The sequence below is a fragment of the Cucurbita pepo genome, unplaced genomic scaffold (genome assembly GCF_002806865.2).
Source record: "Cucurbita pepo subsp. pepo cultivar mu-cu-16 unplaced genomic scaffold, ASM280686v2 Cp4.1_scaffold000863, whole genome shotgun sequence".
Classification (NCBI taxonomy): Eukaryota; Viridiplantae; Streptophyta; class Magnoliopsida; order Cucurbitales; family Cucurbitaceae; genus Cucurbita; species Cucurbita pepo.
In genome coordinates this window covers 1-4,011 of record NW_019647072.1, presented here as the reverse complement: position 1 = coordinate 4,011, position 4,011 = coordinate 1, and the positions used below count along the sequence as shown (strand labels likewise).

General features: G+C 51.7%; 21 non-coding genes across 21 annotated transcripts; all 21 read right to left on the bottom strand.

Annotated features, from left to right (window-relative positions):
• Window positions 1-354: 354 nt before the first annotated feature.
• Window positions 355-441, bottom strand: TRNAM-CAU. Its single transcript is given in 2 exon segments — window positions 355-390; window positions 404-441. It is a non-coding gene; the product is annotated as a tRNA-Met (tRNA).
• Window positions 442-510: 69 nt separating this feature from the next.
• TRNAM-CAU lies at window positions 511-597 on the bottom strand. Its single transcript is given in 2 exon segments — window positions 511-546; window positions 560-597. It is a non-coding gene; the product is annotated as a tRNA-Met (tRNA).
• Window positions 598-666: 69 nt separating this feature from the next.
• TRNAM-CAU lies at window positions 667-753 on the bottom strand. Its single transcript is given in 2 exon segments — window positions 667-702; window positions 716-753. It is a non-coding gene; the product is annotated as a tRNA-Met (tRNA).
• Window positions 754-822: 69 nt separating this feature from the next.
• On the bottom strand, window positions 823-909 carry TRNAM-CAU. The gene is given in 2 exon segments: window positions 823-858; window positions 872-909. It is a non-coding gene; the product is annotated as a tRNA-Met (tRNA).
• A 69-nt stretch (window positions 910-978) lies between these two features.
• TRNAM-CAU lies at window positions 979-1,065 on the bottom strand. The gene is given in 2 exon segments: window positions 979-1,014; window positions 1,028-1,065. It is a non-coding gene; the product is annotated as a tRNA-Met (tRNA).
• A 69-nt stretch (window positions 1,066-1,134) lies between these two features.
• On the bottom strand, window positions 1,135-1,221 carry TRNAM-CAU. Its single transcript is given in 2 exon segments — window positions 1,135-1,170; window positions 1,184-1,221. It is a non-coding gene; the product is annotated as a tRNA-Met (tRNA).
• A 69-nt stretch (window positions 1,222-1,290) lies between these two features.
• Window positions 1,291-1,377, bottom strand: TRNAM-CAU. The gene is given in 2 exon segments: window positions 1,291-1,326; window positions 1,340-1,377. It is a non-coding gene; the product is annotated as a tRNA-Met (tRNA).
• Window positions 1,378-1,446: 69 nt separating this feature from the next.
• TRNAM-CAU lies at window positions 1,447-1,533 on the bottom strand. The gene is given in 2 exon segments: window positions 1,447-1,482; window positions 1,496-1,533. It is a non-coding gene; the product is annotated as a tRNA-Met (tRNA).
• A 69-nt stretch (window positions 1,534-1,602) lies between these two features.
• Window positions 1,603-1,689, bottom strand: TRNAM-CAU. Its single transcript is given in 2 exon segments — window positions 1,603-1,638; window positions 1,652-1,689. It is a non-coding gene; the product is annotated as a tRNA-Met (tRNA).
• Window positions 1,690-1,758: 69 nt separating this feature from the next.
• TRNAM-CAU lies at window positions 1,759-1,845 on the bottom strand. The gene is given in 2 exon segments: window positions 1,759-1,794; window positions 1,808-1,845. It is a non-coding gene; the product is annotated as a tRNA-Met (tRNA).
• Window positions 1,846-1,914: 69 nt separating this feature from the next.
• Window positions 1,915-2,001, bottom strand: TRNAM-CAU. The gene is given in 2 exon segments: window positions 1,915-1,950; window positions 1,964-2,001. It is a non-coding gene; the product is annotated as a tRNA-Met (tRNA).
• A 69-nt stretch (window positions 2,002-2,070) lies between these two features.
• TRNAM-CAU lies at window positions 2,071-2,157 on the bottom strand. The gene is given in 2 exon segments: window positions 2,071-2,106; window positions 2,120-2,157. It is a non-coding gene; the product is annotated as a tRNA-Met (tRNA).
• A 69-nt stretch (window positions 2,158-2,226) lies between these two features.
• TRNAM-CAU lies at window positions 2,227-2,313 on the bottom strand. Its single transcript is given in 2 exon segments — window positions 2,227-2,262; window positions 2,276-2,313. It is a non-coding gene; the product is annotated as a tRNA-Met (tRNA).
• Window positions 2,314-2,382: 69 nt separating this feature from the next.
• Window positions 2,383-2,469, bottom strand: TRNAM-CAU. Its single transcript is given in 2 exon segments — window positions 2,383-2,418; window positions 2,432-2,469. It is a non-coding gene; the product is annotated as a tRNA-Met (tRNA).
• A 69-nt stretch (window positions 2,470-2,538) lies between these two features.
• TRNAM-CAU lies at window positions 2,539-2,625 on the bottom strand. The gene is given in 2 exon segments: window positions 2,539-2,574; window positions 2,588-2,625. It is a non-coding gene; the product is annotated as a tRNA-Met (tRNA).
• A 69-nt stretch (window positions 2,626-2,694) lies between these two features.
• TRNAM-CAU lies at window positions 2,695-2,781 on the bottom strand. Its single transcript is given in 2 exon segments — window positions 2,695-2,730; window positions 2,744-2,781. It is a non-coding gene; the product is annotated as a tRNA-Met (tRNA).
• Window positions 2,782-2,850: 69 nt separating this feature from the next.
• Window positions 2,851-2,937, bottom strand: TRNAM-CAU. Its single transcript is given in 2 exon segments — window positions 2,851-2,886; window positions 2,900-2,937. It is a non-coding gene; the product is annotated as a tRNA-Met (tRNA).
• A 69-nt stretch (window positions 2,938-3,006) lies between these two features.
• On the bottom strand, window positions 3,007-3,093 carry TRNAM-CAU. The gene is given in 2 exon segments: window positions 3,007-3,042; window positions 3,056-3,093. It is a non-coding gene; the product is annotated as a tRNA-Met (tRNA).
• A 69-nt stretch (window positions 3,094-3,162) lies between these two features.
• TRNAM-CAU lies at window positions 3,163-3,249 on the bottom strand. Its single transcript is given in 2 exon segments — window positions 3,163-3,198; window positions 3,212-3,249. It is a non-coding gene; the product is annotated as a tRNA-Met (tRNA).
• Window positions 3,250-3,318: 69 nt separating this feature from the next.
• TRNAM-CAU lies at window positions 3,319-3,405 on the bottom strand. Its single transcript is given in 2 exon segments — window positions 3,319-3,354; window positions 3,368-3,405. It is a non-coding gene; the product is annotated as a tRNA-Met (tRNA).
• Window positions 3,406-3,474: 69 nt separating this feature from the next.
• On the bottom strand, window positions 3,475-3,561 carry TRNAM-CAU. Its single transcript is given in 2 exon segments — window positions 3,475-3,510; window positions 3,524-3,561. It is a non-coding gene; the product is annotated as a tRNA-Met (tRNA).
• Window positions 3,562-4,011: the final 450 nt, after the last annotated feature.

The window sequence follows — 4,011 nt, the reverse complement described above, 5'->3', positions numbered from 1 at the left end:
TTGACCTACTTGGACCTCAAAGAAGCCGATGAAAAAAACAATTGCGGTGAGAGAGGCTTGAACTTTCGACCTCAGGATCGCTCTACAAAGCTATGAGACCTACGCGCTAGCCAACTGCGCCACCACCCCCTGTTGATGTGGGCCTTGAGGTACACGTTGACCTACTTGGACCTCAAAGAAGCCGATGAAAAAAATAATAGGGGTGAGAGAGGCTCGAAATCTCGACCTCAGGATCGCTCTACAAAGCTATGAGACCTACGCGCTAGCCAACTGCGCCACCACCCCCTGTTGATGTGGGCCTTGAGGTACACGTTGACCTACTTGGACCTCAAAGAAGCCGATGAAAAAAATAATTGGGGTGAGAGAGGCTCGAACTCTCGACCTCAGGATCGCTCTACAAAGCTATGAGACCTACGCGCTAGCCAACTGCGCCACCACCCCCTGTTGATGTGGGCCTTGAGGTACACGTTGACCTACTTGGACCTCAAAGAAGCCGATGAAAAAAATAATTGGGGTGAGAGAGGCTCGAACTCTCGACCTCAGGATCGCTCTACAAAGCTATGAGACCTACGCGCTAGCCAACTGCGCCACCACCCCCTGTTGATGTGGGCCTTGAGGTACACGTTGACCTACTTGGACCTCAAAGAAGCCGATGAAAAAAATAATTGGGGTGAGAGAGGCTCGAACTCTCGACCTCAGGATCGCTCTACAAAGCTATGAGACCTACGCGCTAGCCAACTGCGCCACCACCCCCTGTTGATGTGGGCCTTGAGGTACACGTTGACCTACTTGGACCTCAAAGAAGCCGATGAAAAAAATAATTGGGGTGAGAGAGGCTCGAACTCTCGACCTCAGGATCGCTCTACAAAGCTATGAGACCTACGCGCTAGCCAACTGCGCCACCACCCCCTGTTGATGTGGGCCTTGAGGTACACGTTGACCTACTTGGACCTCAAAGAAGCCGATGAAAAAAATAATTGGGGTGAGAGAGGCTCGAACTCTCGACCTCAGGATCGCTCTACAAAGCTATGAGACCTACGCGCTAGCCAACTGCGCCACCACCCCCTGTTGATGTGGGCCTTGAGGTACACGTTGACCTACTTGGACCTCAAAGAAGCCGATGAAAAAAATAATTGGGGTGAGAGAGGCTCGAACTCTCGACCTCAGGATCGCTCTACAAAGCTATGAGACCTACGCGCTAGCCAACTGCGCCACCACCCCCTGTTGATGTGGGCCTTGAGGTACACGTTGACCTACTTGGACCTCAAAGAAGCCGATGAAAAAAATAATTGGGGTGAGAGAGGCTCGAACTCTCGACCTCAGGATCGCTCTACAAAGCTATGAGACCTACGCGCTAGCCAACTGCGCCACCACCCCCTGTTGATGTGGGCCTTGAGGTACACGTTGACCTACTTGGACCTCAAAGAAGCCGATGAAAAAAATAATTGGGGTGAGAGAGGCTCGAACTCTCGACCTCAGGATCGCTCTACAAAGCTATGAGACCTACGCGCTAGCCAACTGCGCCACCACCCCCTGTTGATGTGGGCCTTGAGGTACACGTTGACCTACTTGGACCTCAAAGAAGCCGATGAAAAAAATAATTGGGGTGAGAGAGGCTCGAACTCTCGACCTCAGGATCGCTCTACAAAGCTATGAGACCTACGCGCTAGCCAACTGCGCCACCACCCCCTGTTGATGTGGGCCTTGAGGTACACGTTGACCTACTTGGACCTCAAAGAAGCCGATGAAAAAAATAATTGGGGTGAGAGAGGCTCGAACTCTCGACCTCAGGATCGCTCTACAAAGCTATGAGACCTACGCGCTAGCCAACTGCGCCACCACCCCCTGTTGATGTGGGCCTTGAGGTACACGTTGACCTACTTGGACCTCAAAGAAGCCGATGAAAAAAATAATTGGGGTGAGAGAGGCTCGAACTCTCGACCTCAGGATCGCTCTACAAAGCTATGAGACCTACGCGCTAGCCAACTGCGCCACCACCCCCTGTTGATGTGGGCCTTGAGGTACACGTTGACCTACTTGGACCTCAAAGAAGCCGATGAAAAAAATAATTGGGGTGAGAGAGGCTCGAACTCTCGACCTCAGGATCGCTCTACAAAGCTATGAGACCTACGCGCTAGCCAACTGCGCCACCACCCCCTGTTGATGTGGGCCTTGAGGTACACGTTGACCTACTTGGACCTCAAAGAAGCCGATGAAAAAAATAATTGGGGTGAGAGAGGCTCGAACTCTCGACCTCAGGATCGCTCTACAAAGCTATGAGACCTACGCGCTAGCCAACTGCGCCACCACCCCCTGTTGATGTGGGCCTTGAGGTACACGTTGACCTACTTGGACCTCAAAGAAGCCGATGAAAAAAATAATTGGGGTGAGAGAGGCTCGAACTCTCGACCTCAGGATCGCTCTACAAAGCTATGAGACCTACGCGCTAGCCAACTGCGCCACCACCCCCTGTTGATGTGGGCCTTGAGGTACACGTTGACCTACTTGGACCTCAAAGAAGCCGATGAAAAAAATAATTGGGGTGAGAGAGGCTCGAACTCTCGACCTCAGGATCGCTCTACAAAGCTATGAGACCTACGCGCTAGCCAACTGCGCCACCACCCCCTGTTGATGTGGGCCTTGAGGTACACGTTGACCTACTTGGACCTCAAAGAAGCCGATGAAAAAAATAATTGGGGTGAGAGAGGCTCGAACTCTCGACCTCAGGATCGCTCTACAAAGCTATGAGACCTACGCGCTAGCCAACTGCGCCACCACCCCCTGTTGATGTGGGCCTTGAGGTACACGTTGACCTACTTGGACCTCAAAGAAGCCGATGAAAAAAATAATTGGGGTGAGAGAGGCTCGAACTCTCGACCTCAGGATCGCTCTACAAAGCTATGAGACCTACGCGCTAGCCAACTGCGCCACCACCCCCTGTTGATGTGGGCCTTGAGGTACACGTTGACCTACTTGGACCTCAAAGAAGCCGATGAAAAAAATAATTGGGGTGAGAGAGGCTCGAACTCTCGACCTCAGGATCGCTCTACAAAGCTATGAGACCTACGCGCTAGCCAACTGCGCCACCACCCCCTGTTGATGTGGGCCTTGAGGTACACGTTGACCTACTTGGACCTCAAAGAAGCCGATGAAAAAAATAATTGGGGTGAGAGAGGCTCGAACTCTCGACCTCAGGATCGCTCTACAAAGCTATGAGACCTACGCGCTAGCCAACTGCGCCACCACCCCCTGTTGATGTGGGCCTTGAGGTACACGTTGACCTACTTGGACCTCAAAGAAGCCGATGAAAAAAATAATTGGGGTGAGAGAGGCTCGAACTCTCGACCTCAGGATCGCTCTACAAAGCTATGAGACCTACGCGCTAGCCAACTGCGCCACCACCCCCTGTTGATGTGGGCCTTGAGGTACACGTTGACCTACTTGGACCTCAAAGAAGCCGATGAAAAAAATAATTGGGGTGAGAGAGGCTCGAACTCTCGACCTCAGGATCGCTCTACAAAGCTATGAGACCTACGCGCTAGCCAACTGCGCCACCACCCCCTGTTGATGTGGGCCTTGAGGTACACGTTGACCTACTTGGACCTCAAAGAAGCCGATGAAAAAAATAATTGGGGTGAGAGAGGCTTGAACTCTCGACCTCAGGATCACTCTACAAAGCTATGAGACCTACGCGCTAGCCAACTGCGCCACCACCCCCTATAGATGTAGGCCTTGAGGTACACGTTGACCTACTTGGACCTCAAAGAAACCGTTGAAAAAAATAATTTTGGTGAGAGAGGCTCAAACTTTCGTCCTCGGGATCAATCTATAAAGCTATGAGACCTACGCACTAGCCAACTGCACCACCACCCCCTGCTAATATAGGACTTAAGGTACACGCTGACCTACTTGTACCTCAAAGAAACCGATGAAATCTCTCAACCTGAAGATCACTCTACCTCCTTTTCCTTTTTTGAATTTCGCTGCTATTGTTTGCTTGAGTTTGTTTAT